General features: G+C 38.3%; 1 protein-coding gene across 5 annotated transcripts in view; it reads left to right on the forward strand.

The window, feature by feature from the left end:
• TENM1 (teneurin transmembrane protein 1) overlaps nucleotides 1-16,131 on the forward strand; it is a 781,688-nt gene that overhangs the window by 280,540 nt on the left and 485,017 nt on the right. The gene's annotated exons all lie outside the window — the stretch shown is intronic.

The following is a 16,131-nucleotide window of genomic DNA, read 5'->3' on the forward strand; positions in this document are numbered from 1 at the left end:
AAACCCATTGCTCGTGGTGTGTGCCATGGATTGGTCATTATGTTGCTGACAAGTAAGAAGAAGTCATCCATTTTAGAGGAGAGAAGCATATTAACTCTTCAAACTAGTAGGGGGTACTTTTAGTAAACTACTTCTTCCAGTTGCTTTAATTGTGCCCTAGTCACTCTACACGAATGCATCAGAGCACTAAGTAGCTTTCTGTCACCTCACTAAGAGAACTAGGATATTTCTTTTTTAACATGAAAAGCCTTGGGAGGGAGCATGGAATTTTTTTCTTTATTTGTACTAATGAAATATTTATTTATGGGATCAGGTTGGAAAGTGTATAGTAGATGTAAGTTGCTACTTCTACTTATAAAATTCCAGTATTATCTTTTAAATGACTAGTAGCAGTAAACAAAAAAGTTATGATAAATGTGTTTCCAACTTTTATGTACCAATGAGTCCAATTTTATGCTGAAATTATTCTACTAATTCGTATTGTTAAGGGCTTTTTTATTGAAGTGTAGCCTTGCAATCTACTGGCATTTTTAATATACTAGTAGATAATATGTATTTCAATTTTATATGTGAATAATTAGAATTCAAAATGGCCTTTCCACTTAGTTTTCTTTTCATACCTCTCCTAAGGCCCATTTGAATTTTATGTAGGTTGCGAAATAAAACGGATTTCCTAGATGAATGAAAGTTATCTTTCTATAATTTTAGCCTAATGGTAAAATTAAAACTGTTCACAAATGGACTGTTTTAAATAACCCTGCCCAGACTTAAAATTCTTAGAGCAAATATTATTTGGCATTTATATAGGATACACTATTCAAAATGGACTTTTATTTATTGATTATGTATCATGAAGTAGAACAGTGGTATGCTTATAATGTTATAGATAAACTGTGGAGTATTCAGTTTTTCTCTTCTTCCCCACTAGCAAGACCCAATCACTGAAGGCTGCCCTCCCTCTCCCTCCCCCAGCCTCAAGATTATTTTGAGCTACCGGGTATTTAACAAGAAATCTTCTGGGAAGCAAAGTGAATGCACATAGCTGGGCCAAATGCAGCGTATTTTAGCATACCTTCCCAGGGACTACAGCATCCCTAGTTGTGGATGCATGGGAGACATCATTTTCACATGGTATATTTCAGTTGTTACAAGAAACTGAATTCCTGTGTGTCACTGCTTTCATATATTCAAGGTTTAAGGAAGTCTCTGGCGGGACCCTGAGTTAATGGTCCCAGATGAAATACACAGATAATAACAAACAGATTAATATACAGTTGAAAGTCTGTGTGATTGATGCCGAGTTTGGTCTGAACACCGTTAATACAAATTTATTCCAGCTAGAATATGAGCTCCATGAAGTCAGGGATCTTTGTTTTGTTCATTGCCTTTTCTCCAATACTTTGAACAGTGCCTGCCACATTATATGGGCCATAAATATTTGCTTAAAAACGAATTTCTTTCTATTCTGGATTAAAACTTGGAGCTCTAGAATTTCCAAGCTACTTGTTAGATTTCTGAAAAATTCTTACAATTTGGTTGTGTATAGATGAATGATTCTGGAGTCCTTGCAGAGAGGAACAGTAAGCAACATGGAATATAATTTGAGACAAGTAAGGCCCAGCTCCTTAGCATGGCATCTAAGGCTCTTTGAAGACTGGCTCCTCTACCCATACGCTTATAGTAGAAACAGAGGGCATTATTTGCTATTCTTTGAATTCACCATTCCCTTGCATGTATCTTTGCCTTTTAACACAGGGCCTCTCTCTGCAAGAAATGTTTTTACTGCCTTTTTAAGATGGTAAAAGACATATTTACCACTAGAGGCATATTTGTTCTTTCAGATGCAGGGCAAAGTCTCATCTGTTCTCTGAAGCCATCCCCTCTTCCAGGCTGGATGAGTCCCTCATTTCCCTTGGAATCCATAGCCCTCTATGTAGAAATTCGTCTTGGCACTTCCCTCCTTGTCTTGTCATCATCTCCTGTGCACAGGATTGTCAGTCCTTCAGGGGCAGAGACTAGGTCTTTTTTTTTTTTTCCCTCGTTCTCATCTACTCAGATCCTACCATAGTGCCTATCACACAGAAGGTGCTTAAGTAGCAGTTGAATAACTTACAGACCGAGTGTGTGAAAAATAAAGGTGGAAGTGCTCTATTAAAAATTATACTATTGGGGCATCTGTGTGGCTCAGTCAATTAAGCATCTGAGTCTTGATTTCAGCTCAGGTCATGAGCTCTCAGGTTCATGAGCTGAAGCCTGGCATTGGGCTTTGTGTTGACCGCGCTGAGCCTGGTTGGGATTTTCTCTCTCTCTCTCTCTCTCTCTCTCTCTCTCTCTCTCTCTCTGTGCCACCCCCCTCAAAATAAATAAATAAGCTTAAAAATGTTACTATATCATTTTGCATGGGTTTGGGAAGAGCACGTATACTAAGCCTAGATTAGATTTATCAGATTTGCTAGCACAATGCTGTGCTTTGAGGCAATTAGCTGAAAAAAGGAATATTTGAACAAGAAAGGGAGAATAAATAAATGGAGGTAGGGTTCTTGATAAGGAAGTGAAATAATGGGAATTAAAATACTGGATCCTGGGTATGGAGTGGGAGAGGCTACAAAAGGGCAAGTGAATGGACAAAAGGAAATGGCTTCCCTTAGAATCATGTCAAGGATAAACCTTAGAACTAGTGAAAGCCAGTTACCTGTGTTGAAAGTGAGAGTCCAGTCAAACAGACGTTTTGTCGGTGTAACATCGGATCTCTGTTTGGAGTGTTTTGTCCCCCAAGATGATGATTTGGGGGCTGGGTAGAGACAGCTGCCCAGGCATTGTGTAGACTTGTATTACATCGGCCCTGTACATCATTAATGCCCTTGAGCAGTCCCCATAGATTGTATGACCTGCACATCTTTCCAAAATCTGTAAAATAAACATGATTGCATTCATGTATATAGATTGTCCATTGTTTCTTAAGTGCCTGGGATGTTCATTTGCTTGTTTGGGTTAAATGTTTCGAGCAATGTTAATAAGGAATTGGGCCATATAAATTTCCAATTCAAAAGCACTAATGTTATTGTTGCTGTTTGTATTTGCTTTCTAGCTTTAAGAGGTTCTGAAAAAATGCGTTTTGTAGAGCTTGCCTGCAATGTTGGTACTGAATGAGAGCTAAAGAGAAGCATGTTTTTATCTAACTTCATGCGTCCTTGGTAAATTTAAAATAAAGAAAACTCTTCCTCAACATTTAATCAGAAACTGTAGAATATTTTCAACACAAAGACTTTTTCTGAGTGCTGTGATACACGTAAAATTCATAATGTAGATCACAGATTTAGGCTCAATCTATTTAGCCTGAGATGATAAATGCTACCTCGCAAACAGGAGATGCCCCCAATTTTGATCTGATTGTCTCCTCTGGCTGGGTGATAATGTGCTGAAGTAATACTCCAACACACAATTCCCAATGAATAATATTCATCTCATCTTCGTTAATGTTGTTAAATAATTTCAAAACTCTCCTCAAGGCAGCTGCTTTGAGCTAGGGAGCTAAACACAGGAGAGGCCAACGTTTTCTTTTATTTGTCCGCCTGTAGACACAGATGTTGTTTGTGTTGTCTGGGAGCACAGAATATGCTCTAAAATGTCACTGTTATTTTCAGTGAGTCAAAGTGACATGAAGCTGGTGAAGTGAATCCATAAGAATTAGTACAAAGTAGAATAATAGTTCAAAAGGAGGTGTAAAAATACATTAAACTCCTACAAGAACAATGAGCTAATATATGCACAGGTTAAGGGTCTCTTTTTTTTTTTACCCTGTCAGTGACAAAGGAAATGCCCCTGGTCTCCCAGCTGCCATATCCCTCAAAGTATTTCGGCGGCTGGCTGTGAAAATCCAGATGGAAACAGCAGCTAGCTGAATGAAACCTGGGAGGTGGGGAGCAGGAAGTTGTAGCACCAGCCACACACACGTTGCACAAATGAGAACTAGGCTACGAATTGGAATGTGCTACTTCCAACTCCATATGCTGTATAAGGTGATTAGGATTCTGTTAAAATTGTTCCAAGTTAACTTTGCCAGTTGGTATGTGTGTGGCCTCGGACAGTTTACTTAATCTCTCTTTGAGCCTCAGTTGTTTTATTCGAAAACTAGGGATAATAATAACCTTTCTCTCAGAGCATACTGAGAGGATTAACTCAAATAATGTATGTTTCAGGGCCTGGTACACAGAAAATGCTAAATTCACATTTGAATCTACTTTCCTTTTTGTTTTAAGGATGTAAAACTGCATGTTTCTTGGTAGCTTGACCTGCATCCACTTGTGCTCTAGGACTGGAGAAAATGTGCTTTGAAATTGGAATTAATAGTCCAAGTGGTTTAGTCTAAAACCTTGTACTTTGTTGGTTATGAGTGAATTTCCTGGTAACTGAGGTAGATTAATTTCCCAGTTTCCACAGTAAATAGAGAATGACCTTTCTTTCTAAATAGAAGTTCTTGTACTGGTAGGACTGTAACATAATCATATTCTCAAAAAGAATTCTCTCATTTTACATCAGGTATACTTCAGAATGAGGTCAACAGTGGGCCTGATTACTAGTGTGTTTGACTACTATGCTACTGTCTCTGTATAATAACCCATGCAGCCATCGCCTATATATATATATATACTATGCTACTAAAGAGCTTTTGCAGAAATTAGTGGTAAACCAAGGGAACATTACTAACCTCTTGTAGTTGAGAGTTAGATTTTGAGGGCTATTTAAAGGGTAGGGCTGTATTTGCACTGAGTTAACCATATCCTTTCATCTAGTGTTCTTTGAAACAAAAGACATGCATTTGGTCAGAATGATTAGCCAGGATCATGAGAGAAATCTGTAGCTATAGAATAAAACAAAGGCAAGTAGCTTGTTAGGTGGGAATGGCAGATGTATGTCACTGGTATGGAGACCACCTGATCAGTTATGGTACTTTATCAGTCAGCCCAGATTGGCCCATGAATCCTTCCTGCCACATTAGGATCAAACCTAATCTGTTGATCATATTTACATCAGTTTAGAGTGATCTAAGCATTCAGGAATTTCAGTGTCCAGAACTGAAGCCTTGTGATTTCCACTGGAGTGAAGGCAAAATAGCAGACAAGTCAAGAGAAATTCATCTGTCATTTCCCTCATTCATGGCAGTTTCTGAACACATATTGGTTTTTCAGTATTATTGATCATGTTACTTTTTTCATTGTTCTCAGTGTTCAATGGGAACATTTAAATTAGGCAAATGGGGTGCCTGGATACTTCAGTCGGTTAAGCCTCTGACTCTTGATTTTGGCTCAGGTCATGATGTCAGGGTTCGTGATATCAAACCCCACATCAGACCCTTTGCTGACAGTGTGGAGCCTGTTTGGGATTCTCTCTCTCTCTCTTTCTCTCTCTCTCTCTCTCTCTCTCTCTCTCTCCCCCTCCCTCTCCCTCCCTCCCTCCCTCCCTCCCTCTTCCCTCTCTGCCTTTCCCCATGCTGGTGCTTTTTCCCTCTCTCTCAAGTAAATAAATAAACATTAAAAAATAAATTAGGCCAACAAGAAGCATTCTTGTTTCCTACATCATTTTCTAAAAACTTGCTTATCAAGGTATAATATACAATAAACTGTACATATTTGTAGTGTGCAATTCGGCAAATGGTGACAAATGTATAGACCCATGAAAATATCACGACAGTCATCATAGTGAACATATCTATCACCTCCCAAAAGTTTTCTCTTGCCCCTTTATAATGCTTTTCTCTCTACCATCCCCCATCCACTCCATTCCCAGGCAGCTACTGATCTGCTTTCTGTCACTATAGATTAGTCTGCATTTTACATAAATGCTTTACATATGATGACTCAACTTAGAATTTTTCCCCTTATGATGGCACAAATGTAATACACATTCAGTAGAAACCATACTTCAAATTTTGAATTTTGACCTTTTCTCGGGCTACTGATACATGCTACGATGCTCTCTCATGATGCTGAGCCAGAGCTCCCGGTCAGCCATGCAATCACGAGGCTCAGCAACTGGTATACTGACAGGCATTCTGCACCCGTATAGCCATTCTGGTTTTCACTTTTGGCACAGTATTAAATAAACTACACAAGATAGTCAACATTTTATAATAAAATGGACTTTGTGTTGGATGATTTTGCCCAACTGTAGGCTCATGTAAGTGTTCTGAGCACACTTAAGGTGGGCTAGGCTAAACTATGATGGTCAGTAGGTTAGGCGTGCTAAATGCATTTTTGACCTACAGTATTTTCAACTCATGATGTGTTTGTCAGAATGTACCTAATGCCTATGAATTATGAGATTTTTCACTCTGGCTATTGAGAACAGGGACTATTTCCAGCCCGCTTCAGATTCCAAGTTGTTTCTTTTAATCCTTCCAGGCGGTTCTTTGTCTAGTCTCAGGTGGTTTTCTACCATGCCTGTGCCATTCAGGACTCCGGTGATGGTCGGGGGCGGTTTGGGGGGCTCTGCAGATCCCTGAAAGTCTCTTTCCATGCAGCTCTCTCCTGTTTGGTGCTCTGTACTGCAAATGCTAGCTCTATTGGCTTTCCCAGACTACCAGCTCCATCTCCTGAACTCAGAGAGACTGCTAGGATCCACCTTTGTTCTCCCTCCCTGTGCTGACGTCTGAGAACCCTTTGCAGGCCTATGAAACTGACTCGTTTCTCATATCTCAGGAATCACTGGCCTTTGTTGCCCATTGTCTAAAACGCCATTGTTGGGTATATATATATTTTTAAGTTTTTAAAGCTTATTTATTTGTTTTGAAAGAGAGAGCAAGTGGGGTAGAGGGAGAGAGTGAGAGAGACGGGAGAGAGAGAATCCCAAGCAGGCTCTGCATTGCCAGCACAGAGCCCGATGTGGGGCTTGAACTCAACCGTGACATCATGACCTGAGCCGAAATTAAGAGTCAGATGCTTAACCGACTGAGCCACCTACGCGCCCCTGGTATATTTTACCTGGGTTTTGTTGTCGTTACTGTTTCAGATAGGAGAATAAATTTGGCCCCCATCATTCTACCTTGACTGGAAGTCACGACTTTAATGTTTTAATGTTTTAAATTCTCTAGAATTTAACGTTTTCCTGTAAATAGAATTCACATTCAGAAGTCCCTATGAGCGTCCTAAGAGTTCTTGCCACAACCTTTGCGCATTTGGAGAGTTTCTTCTTTTATATTTCTGAAAAAACAAAAAAAAACATTTCATGAGAACAGTCTGAGAGGAGCTACCTCCTCCCTCCAGGACACTCTACAGATTTGCCAAGATGGGAATTTCTGTCTGGTAAATGGGATGAAACTGATGGATGCAAGGAGGAAAGATGTTTCTGCTCAAGCTAGCTGAAAGGTCGTCTTTACCAAGGCTTTCAGACTGGTTTTAAGAAGCCTCCCAGTTCTATACCCTGGGGTATATTTTGAAGAATTTTAATAGGGAGCCATTTCCCAATTCATTAAGCCAAACAATATAGTGAGGGCAGCTTCCTTTGTGATGCTATTTCAGTCAGAAGACAATACAGAGAACGTGTTCTCCATTAGTCTAATATTGCTATAAATTGTTTTTCCTGAATCCACAGCCAGTGGGCTGCTGTCTTTCTCCTCTTGGCAAATTTGTGGAGCATCTATCATTTGAAATGCATAGCTAATTTACCAAAATAGCAATTTTTCAATTTGCATTAGTAGGCATTGTTTTATGGTAAGCAAAACTATCTCATATGCATCAGAATTGTATTCATGAATTTAATCCTTTCAAGAGCGGTTCCCTATTAACTATGGACTTTAAAACTTTGGGATTTAATGATCAGTCCTTGACTAGAATTATTCTAGGGCCTGAGGGGATGACAAAACTACCTTATATTTATCTGGGCCTTAATAAATCACCCAATGCTTTGTGGAAATTATCTCATTTGGTTTTGAGAGATACCAAAAGTTTAGAAAACACTGTAGGATCTGGAAGTGTAATTTAGTAGGTAATGCAGATGATATGCTTATAGAGAAAAAAGAAATATACAGTCACGTATAAAAAATATATAGTAAAGCTTAGAAATGCTGTGGATGAGGATAAGATTATTGGGAGAGGGGAGATGATAGTTGGAGAATACTTTGTGAAGGTAACGACACAGGCTGGATACAGGAATTAGACTGGTGAAAAATCAGAGGGAGGTTTCCAGGTGGTTGGCACAATACGTCCAGAGATACAGTGGCAAAGGTAAGTGGGGCATCTTTGAAATGTGGTAAGAAGAATCCCCTTACAGAGCAGAATGTAGTTTATTGAGTAGTTTTTTTTGTAAACAGTGACTCTGGTGCACAGTTCTATCTTGGTATCTTTACTCATTCATCACAAAATAAATGCCTACAGATTAGTGTAGAATATTATGGAAGTCACACTGTTTGCTTTTGTGAGTATGGTTTGAAGCACTCACAAGTGGTTTTTTTTCGGTGGTTATTTAACTCTTTAGCTCACTCGTCTCACTTCTGCAGGTGGAATTGTGCCACAGATTAATGCGGTTTAAAATTCACACACACACACACACACACACACACACACACACACACACACACACACCCCAAACAGCTTCACATGCTTTGTGAACATAATGAAAATGCACAAGTATACCTGGAAGACCACAGTGGTCAATAAGAATTCAGCCTCCTAAGAGTTATGAACAGCCAGAAGATTGGACCAACAAAGGTAAGAAATGAGAAATTTTTAGGGCCATTGAGCACCATGCATTTTCAGTGTTCAGTAGCCCTGAAAATTTCTCATTTAGGCCAGGAAGTTTCTGTCTTATTCGAAATGTTGAAATAAAGGGAACATGCACAGGTTCTCATTGATCTAAATTTCTGTTGAAGTCCAGGACCTCCCACCATCTTTTCTAGTCCCTGATTATTTTTCCAGGTTCTTGTTATGAAGGCTGGAGAGCAAGCATCACATTTTTCATTGTGATGGTAACGGCTGTGTGTTAGCCTCAGAGCAAGTTCGCCCATCTTACGTGAGTACAGTCTACATGGGCCCTACACTGAGGCCAATGTTAGTTCAAGAAAATAGACAGGAAGTTGCTTATTTCCGTATCAAATGTCCTTCCTTAGATTGCTGAAGGATATTCTCCTGTCTCTCTAAATAAGATTGGAGTCCCTTTTGATCTCTTCTAGGTTCCTTCATCATCTCCCTTCCTTTTGACGCTCTTTACAGTTCTGCGTCCTTGTCTGGTTTGAGCCATTTTTACAGATTTACAACTTACTGTACTTCTGAGAGCATCCTTTTTGACATTAACGTGGTCTGTTAACTATTTTCTGGGATGGCTCCAGTTAGCCAATATTGGTCACAAAGCATGAACGTTTATACTTCAGGCTTTTAACTCTGCCCAGATTTTTTTGCTGTGCTTTTCACTATACTGACAGATGGAGAAATCTTGAAAATTAAATAAGGCATAATTGGTAGGTCCTGAGTACTGAGATAATGGGTACATTTGAAACTGTGAGGAGGGAGATTAGGCTTAGGAAGCTTTGCTATTTTCTTGAAGTCCTCTGATAACCACAAGCTCCAGACGTACCTGTGGGAACACTCCATTTCTCACTGCTGTGCCCCAGAAAACACTGATAAGCCCTCAGCAGAAAAATAAAGGTCATGTCTGGGTGGTGTGCCTTTATTACTTTGTTGTCATTTGGGCCTTTAAAAAAGCTCTCTGTGGAACTTGCCAAAGAACATGACATGGTCCTGTTAACTCACTCTGCTCGGTGCCTAGTATGGTACTATTGTGCACTTGGTAAAGCTTTTTCATAAAGTGAGACGAGAGGCAATGAAATTGGGTTAATTTTCTAAGACTCAGAGAAATCAGAGAAGTCTATTTTGTTTTGTTTTCTTGACTTGAAATTGAGTGGGTATTCAGTGGAGCTGTGTTTTAAGTAAACTAACATGAACTGATTTGTTTGACAATTTGATATCATTTTATCTTCAGAGCCCCTAAACTGAGAAAGACAAAATGGTACCCAGTAAGGAAAATTATTTGTGTTCTTTCTGCTTTTGCTTTTGCTTACTTCTCTCCCTCCTCCTTCCCTTTCTTTCTTTCTTTCTTTCTTTCTTTCTTTCTTTTTCTTTCTTTCACTTAAGATTGTAATAACACATTATATTTTCCCTAGAGCCAGTAATGAATTTTTAGTGGTCAGTAATACTTCTTAATTGTGTGAATTTTTATTCATTATGCTATAAAGCCTTTCTTTCTTTCTTTCTTTCTTTCTTTCTTTCTTTCTTTCTTTCTTTCTTTTTCTTTCTTTCACTTAAGATTGTAATAACACATTATATTTTCCCTAGAGCCAGTAATGAATTTTTAGTGGTCAGTAATACTTCTTAATTGTGTGAATTTTTATTCATTATGCTATAAAGTATTATTTGCAATAGCCATGTTTATAAACTGACAGTTTTATGTTTGATGAGTAACTATTTAGTCAGATGATTTTTTAAAAAGTTTCTTAAGTTTATTTATTTTGAGAGAAAGAGAGAGAGAGAGAGAGAGAGTGCGCGCACACGCGCACAAGTTGGGGAAGGGCAGAGAGAAAAGGAGAGACAGAATCCTAAGCAGACTTCATACCAACAGTGCAGAGCCCTATGTGAAGCTCAAACTCACAAACCGTGAGATCATGACCCGAGCCAAGATCAAGAGTCAGATGCTTAACCAACTGCACCACTCAGGCGCCATATCAGTTGATTTTTTTTTACATCATGTATTTTACATACTCTATTGATAATTTTGCAGTTCACAGTGGATACCTAAGCTATATCAATATTTTAATATTTTAAGACTGGTAATCATGACACAAGATCTTATTTAGCTAACATGGTGATTATCCTTCACAATAGAAGCATGAATAGTACCTTGATTTATAAAGCCACTAATTCTTTCCCCATTTGAAAATATTTACCATTTCACATTTTGCAGTAACAGGTCAAGTTATAATTACAGAGTTTTAGAACAGGGGAGTTACCCAGATATTTATTTCTGGTGGACCTGAACATTTTACCAATGAGGAAAACTAGGATGTTAATTGACTTATCCAAAAACAACATGGCTAATTAAAAACACCTGCTTTTGCACATGGTACATAAGGCATGTTAGGAGTCACAGTAATTAAAGCGAATAATTTTATCCCCCCTCCCTTTTCCTTACTTTGGAAATGGACTACACTCTATAGAAGTTATATCACAAATCACTCAGGTCATGGCTAAGATTAATCATGCTTTTTGACCTCCAATTATTTATTTGGAGTATGATGCCTTAAAGCTCCCTTTTTAGAGGAAGTTTGGATGGGTAGAATTTTAAGGAAAATAAAGGCTTGAGCTTTTCAAACTCAAAAATGTCATTTCTAGAAAAATGCTGACATAGATAACTATGACTTTCCCTTTCAAGTTTTGATAAATGGCTTCTCCAGGCTGAACACCTGAAGATCAATCCCTAGATTCAGAGAGAAAATTCAGTAGTTCATTTTACTTGGCACTTCATAGCATTTAAAAAATTACTAATTTATTAACATTAATAGTGGCTTAAAGCGATCCTTTGTGCCAGATTCACTCAACTTATTCTCATGATCCCCAATTACAGAATGCTCCCTTAGAAGCTGAAAGCTCATCAGTGATCAGTATCATTCTTAGTTCCACCCCCCTAAAATTGGGTTTCAACTGTTATGTTCCTAGGAAAACAGGGCTCCCTAGAGAATCACTGAGAAATCATGCATCAGTTAGCCTTGATTGCTTCTTGGCTTAGATAAAAGCAATTTTGCGTCTTGACTACCTTTTCATTCATGTGACATGTACTTTCTTCCACTAGGAGGAAGAGAGTAGGGTCTGCTTCTAACCCGAGACCCTTGGCTCCATCTATGAAAATTGACTGGCTCTCCTGTCTCCTCACTGTCCTATTTTCTGGTGGTGTATAATCCACTAAAAAATTATATGGAGGTATAATTCAAATACAATAAACCACGCATACTTAACGTGTACAATTGATAAACTTCAGCAAGTACCGCACATACAAAACTATTGTCAGGAGCAGGAGAACAAAGATGTAGATCATCCCCATTGTTTCCTCGTGCCCCTTTCTTCTACAGTTCTCCCTCCCTTTCTCCCTGAAGCCACCACTGATCTATTTTTTGTCACTATAGATGGGTTTGCATTTTCTAGAATTTTATTTAAAGGGAAGCATACAGAATATAGACATCCCATTGGTCTTCTTTCTCTCAGGATAATTATTTTGAGGTCCATGCATCTTGTTATGTATCAATAGCTCATTCATTTTTTAGGACTGAGTTGTATTCCACACATCCTGTGTGTGTATATATCTACCACAGGTAGTTCAGCCTTTTACCTATTTATGGACAGTTGGGTTGTGTCTTCTTTTTAGCTATTATGAATAAAGCTTAGGAACAACCCCTTGTGTAATTTTGTTTGGACAGAAGTTTTCATTTCCTTAGGATAAATATCCAGGAGTGTATTGCCCTCCTGTGAGGTATTGCTTTACCTTTTGAGGAAACTGGCAAATGTACCATTTTACTTTCTCACTAGCCGTCTATATAGTTGCTCCACATCCTTGTCGACACTTGGGGCGGTCAGAAGTTTTCTTAGCCATTCTGGTAGGTCTGTAGTGGCATCTCATTGCAGTTTGAGTTTATGTTTTCCTGGTAACTAATGGTGTTGAGCATCTTTTCTATTGCTTATTGGTTATTGGTATACCTTTTTTAATGAAGTATTTCTTCAAATCTTCTGCCCCCTTTAAAAATTGGATTTCAACTGTACTAATTTGCTCAGATTTTGTTTCTTATGAGGCTGCAAAATAGGTTTTCCTTATAGTAAAATTTAAATACATGTTCATAAAGCTCCAAATACACCATTCATTTGGCAACATCTGTATCTGTTTACTCCTGAATTGCAATTTGTCATGGTACCGCTATCCATTTAAATTGTAGGTATCTGAAGGTACACTTTCATTTCTCTTATGGCTAGCTTTTTGGTAAGAATAGACCTATAATAAATCCAATTGAACTTCATCTTCTCTAGGGAATACGTAGTATTTTAGGTAACAAGGTTACATGCAGAAGGCTAAAAACAACCACTTAAGGTGCATTGTAAGTGCTTTACAGAAAATGCATCCTATGGGAATTTTGAACACGACCAGGACCTTTGTGTATTTAAGGAAACAATTTGCAATGGTAATGTTGATTTCAAGAAAGAGAAATGTTCACATCACTTACTGTAAGGGAAACTTCTTTCTCTCTCTCTTTTTTTGTTTAAACATTAAAAAAACAACTGATTGCTTACTTAGATTGTTACTTTTTCTAATTATGTATTGATAAGGAAGTGTACTTTTATCTGGTTGTACTTAAAAATTTTTTTTGAATGTTTATTTTTGAGAGAGAGAGAGAGAGAGAGAGAGAGAGAGAACGAGCAGGGGAGGGGCAGAGAGAGAGGGAGATACAGAATTCGAAGCAGGCTCCAGGCTCTGAGCTGTCAGCACAGAGCCCGATGCAGGGTTCAAACTCATAAACCATGAGATCATGACCTGAGCCGAAGTCGGATGCTTAACCAACCGAGCCGCCCAGGTTCCCCTATCTGGTTGTATTTAATTAGAGAATTTGTGATTTAAGCTTTGCATTCAAATCAGACTATGGTTCCAACAGAAATTTTGCAATTTTTGATCATTTTATATACATTTCATTACACATATTTTGCATGTTTAAATTTCTTTTTGAATGGGAAAAAATCTCTAATGAAAAGGCATTTTTCCTACATTTACCAGTGATTTTTATTTTTTAACTTTCTGTAGTATTTTATTATACAGAGTGGCAAATTGGCTGTGTATTTATTTTTATTTGCTCATCCTTTTCCAATGAATGTCTTTACCATGACTCAGATGCTCATATTCAAATCTTTGGAAAATCACATCTCAGTGCCATTGTAGGAGTGAAAATAAATGCACGTCTGTGCTTTTGAAAGTAAATTTCCTAATTAGTGCCCCGAATCCATGGAAAATGAATGGGGACACTTCATAGCAATTCAATTCAAGCTCTTTCTTTTCTCATTGCAAAATCTTTGGTAATGCCACAGGAAGGTTGTTCTGTCACTTCTCCCCTTTTCCTGGCTCCCACTGACTTCACAGTAATCTCAAGGAATGGAGTTTTCAAGGTGTGGCCCCTGGGCCAGTAGCATAGGTGTTACCTGGGAACTTGTTAGAAATGCGGGTTCTCCAGCCTTACTCCAGACCTGCTATCTGAAACTGAAAACTGGAGGGCAAGCACAGTCAGCATTTTAACAAGCCTTCCAGGTGATTCTGAAGCATGTTGATGTTTGGGAAGCATTGGTCTAGGGGAATGAAGTTGTGAAGGCAGGCCAATATAAAATTCCTTTCCTGCAGCTTCAAGCTGACAAGTTCATTATCAGGTTGCTGCAGCAACAATTGCACAGTAGGATTGGATAATGAAACATTGTGAAATTAAGAGGCATGAATATTAACTGATGACAATATTCTAGATCACTGGGATTTATATTTGGCAAAATAGATTTTTACTTTTAGCCTTATGTCAAGGAGAGGCATGGTTTCCTGAGGTTTTATGCTTGATAGCTGGAAGCCATGCCTATTTTTAAAACATCACTCCTTCGGAATTTAGACAAATTTTTGTGGAAAAACAGAATTACTCTTACCTGCATCACAGAAATCATAAGTAACGTGCTTAGGAGTGACTTATAATATAATTGAATTATCCTAATACATTATGTATGTCCACAATATCTGTTTCATAGAGCACAGTACTGAGCACCCGATGGCTATTAAATAACCATTAAGATTTGATTTGTTAAACCCTTTTTTGGCAATTATATGTCATAAAAATCACTATTTTTAAAACATTTATTCATATTCTGCATTTTCCTTCCAGGGTATGGTCCGCCTGTCTAAATTCTAGCACTTTCTCCATTCAAAGAGTGAAATTCATTTCAGGGTTTGCATTTTATTGATATGTGCTAAGGATTAGATGCACTCAGTTAAGCTTCTTCCTGGCCAGATGACATACCCTGTCTCTGATGTCAGTCGGAGAAAATCCCATATAGTGTACAACATCCCTGGATTACCTTATCTAAGTATTACATAGACATTTCCGATGATGTATCTTGGCATGTGGTCATTTTTCATTAACTTATTAGGGACCGTTAAAGCATCCTTTCCCCTTTTTGACACCTTGCCATAATTGAATGCAAAATTGACTGTAAGACTGAATGCCTGATATTCATGCAGTGAGTGGATGGGGCTTTATTGGTGTCTAGCAGAAACCACACGCAGAAGGGTGTTTCAGGAAAAAGGGATCTGTTGCTCTCTGACATGGGCGATAGACAAATGATGCCTATCCTCTGGACCTTATTTTCCTCAACTGTAAAAAGAGAGGATTCATTACACCATCTCTACCATCCTAAACACTTTTTGGATCTAAGGCTCGAGGTAGGGGCAGGGAGAGGGAAAATCCAAACCCTGAGCACCGCTGATGCATGATACACAATTGAATATTTTTAATGAATTGGTTCAAAGAACGATTGAGTCAGAATCATTAGCATCAAGTGGGCCTCAGACTCCTTTGGAGACGATGGGAAATAATGATATTAAGTACCCAGAATTTCGGTGGCAGACTAATGCATTTTGAGAAACGTACTTTAGAGAAGTATATTTAAATGTAATGTTTTCGCCCAGATTTTTCACATTGAATTATTTACTCTTAAGTCTAATGTGTATGAAATACTTAGAAAAGCTGATAATTTTACTATTTTAAGCATAGGTGTGCTCTACAGATCATATATATTCTTCCTGGAAGCGAAATATCTCTTAAAGGACAGCTTTCTACGCGTTATGCTCCTCTACACTCACTTATTTCATTACATTTTGTGCAACCTAAAATTGTAGCTATAAAGCTATTTTGGGCATGCTTTTTCCAGAGCCTTGTAAGAATCAACAGGAGCATAATTTTAAGCCACAGAAGTGCAAAATAAGCATAGAATCCTAGCTACCATAAATAAAAAGGCCAGAATTCTAACTGCAAAACCACATAATTACTAGCAAGGGGGGGGGGTGTGAGGACAGAAAGTAGAA

Source organism: Panthera pardus, unplaced genomic scaffold (assembly GCF_024362965.1).
Source record: "Panthera pardus isolate Hobbes unplaced genomic scaffold, ASM2436296v1 HiC_scaffold_27, whole genome shotgun sequence".
Classification (NCBI taxonomy): domain Eukaryota; kingdom Metazoa; phylum Chordata; class Mammalia; order Carnivora; family Felidae; genus Panthera; species Panthera pardus.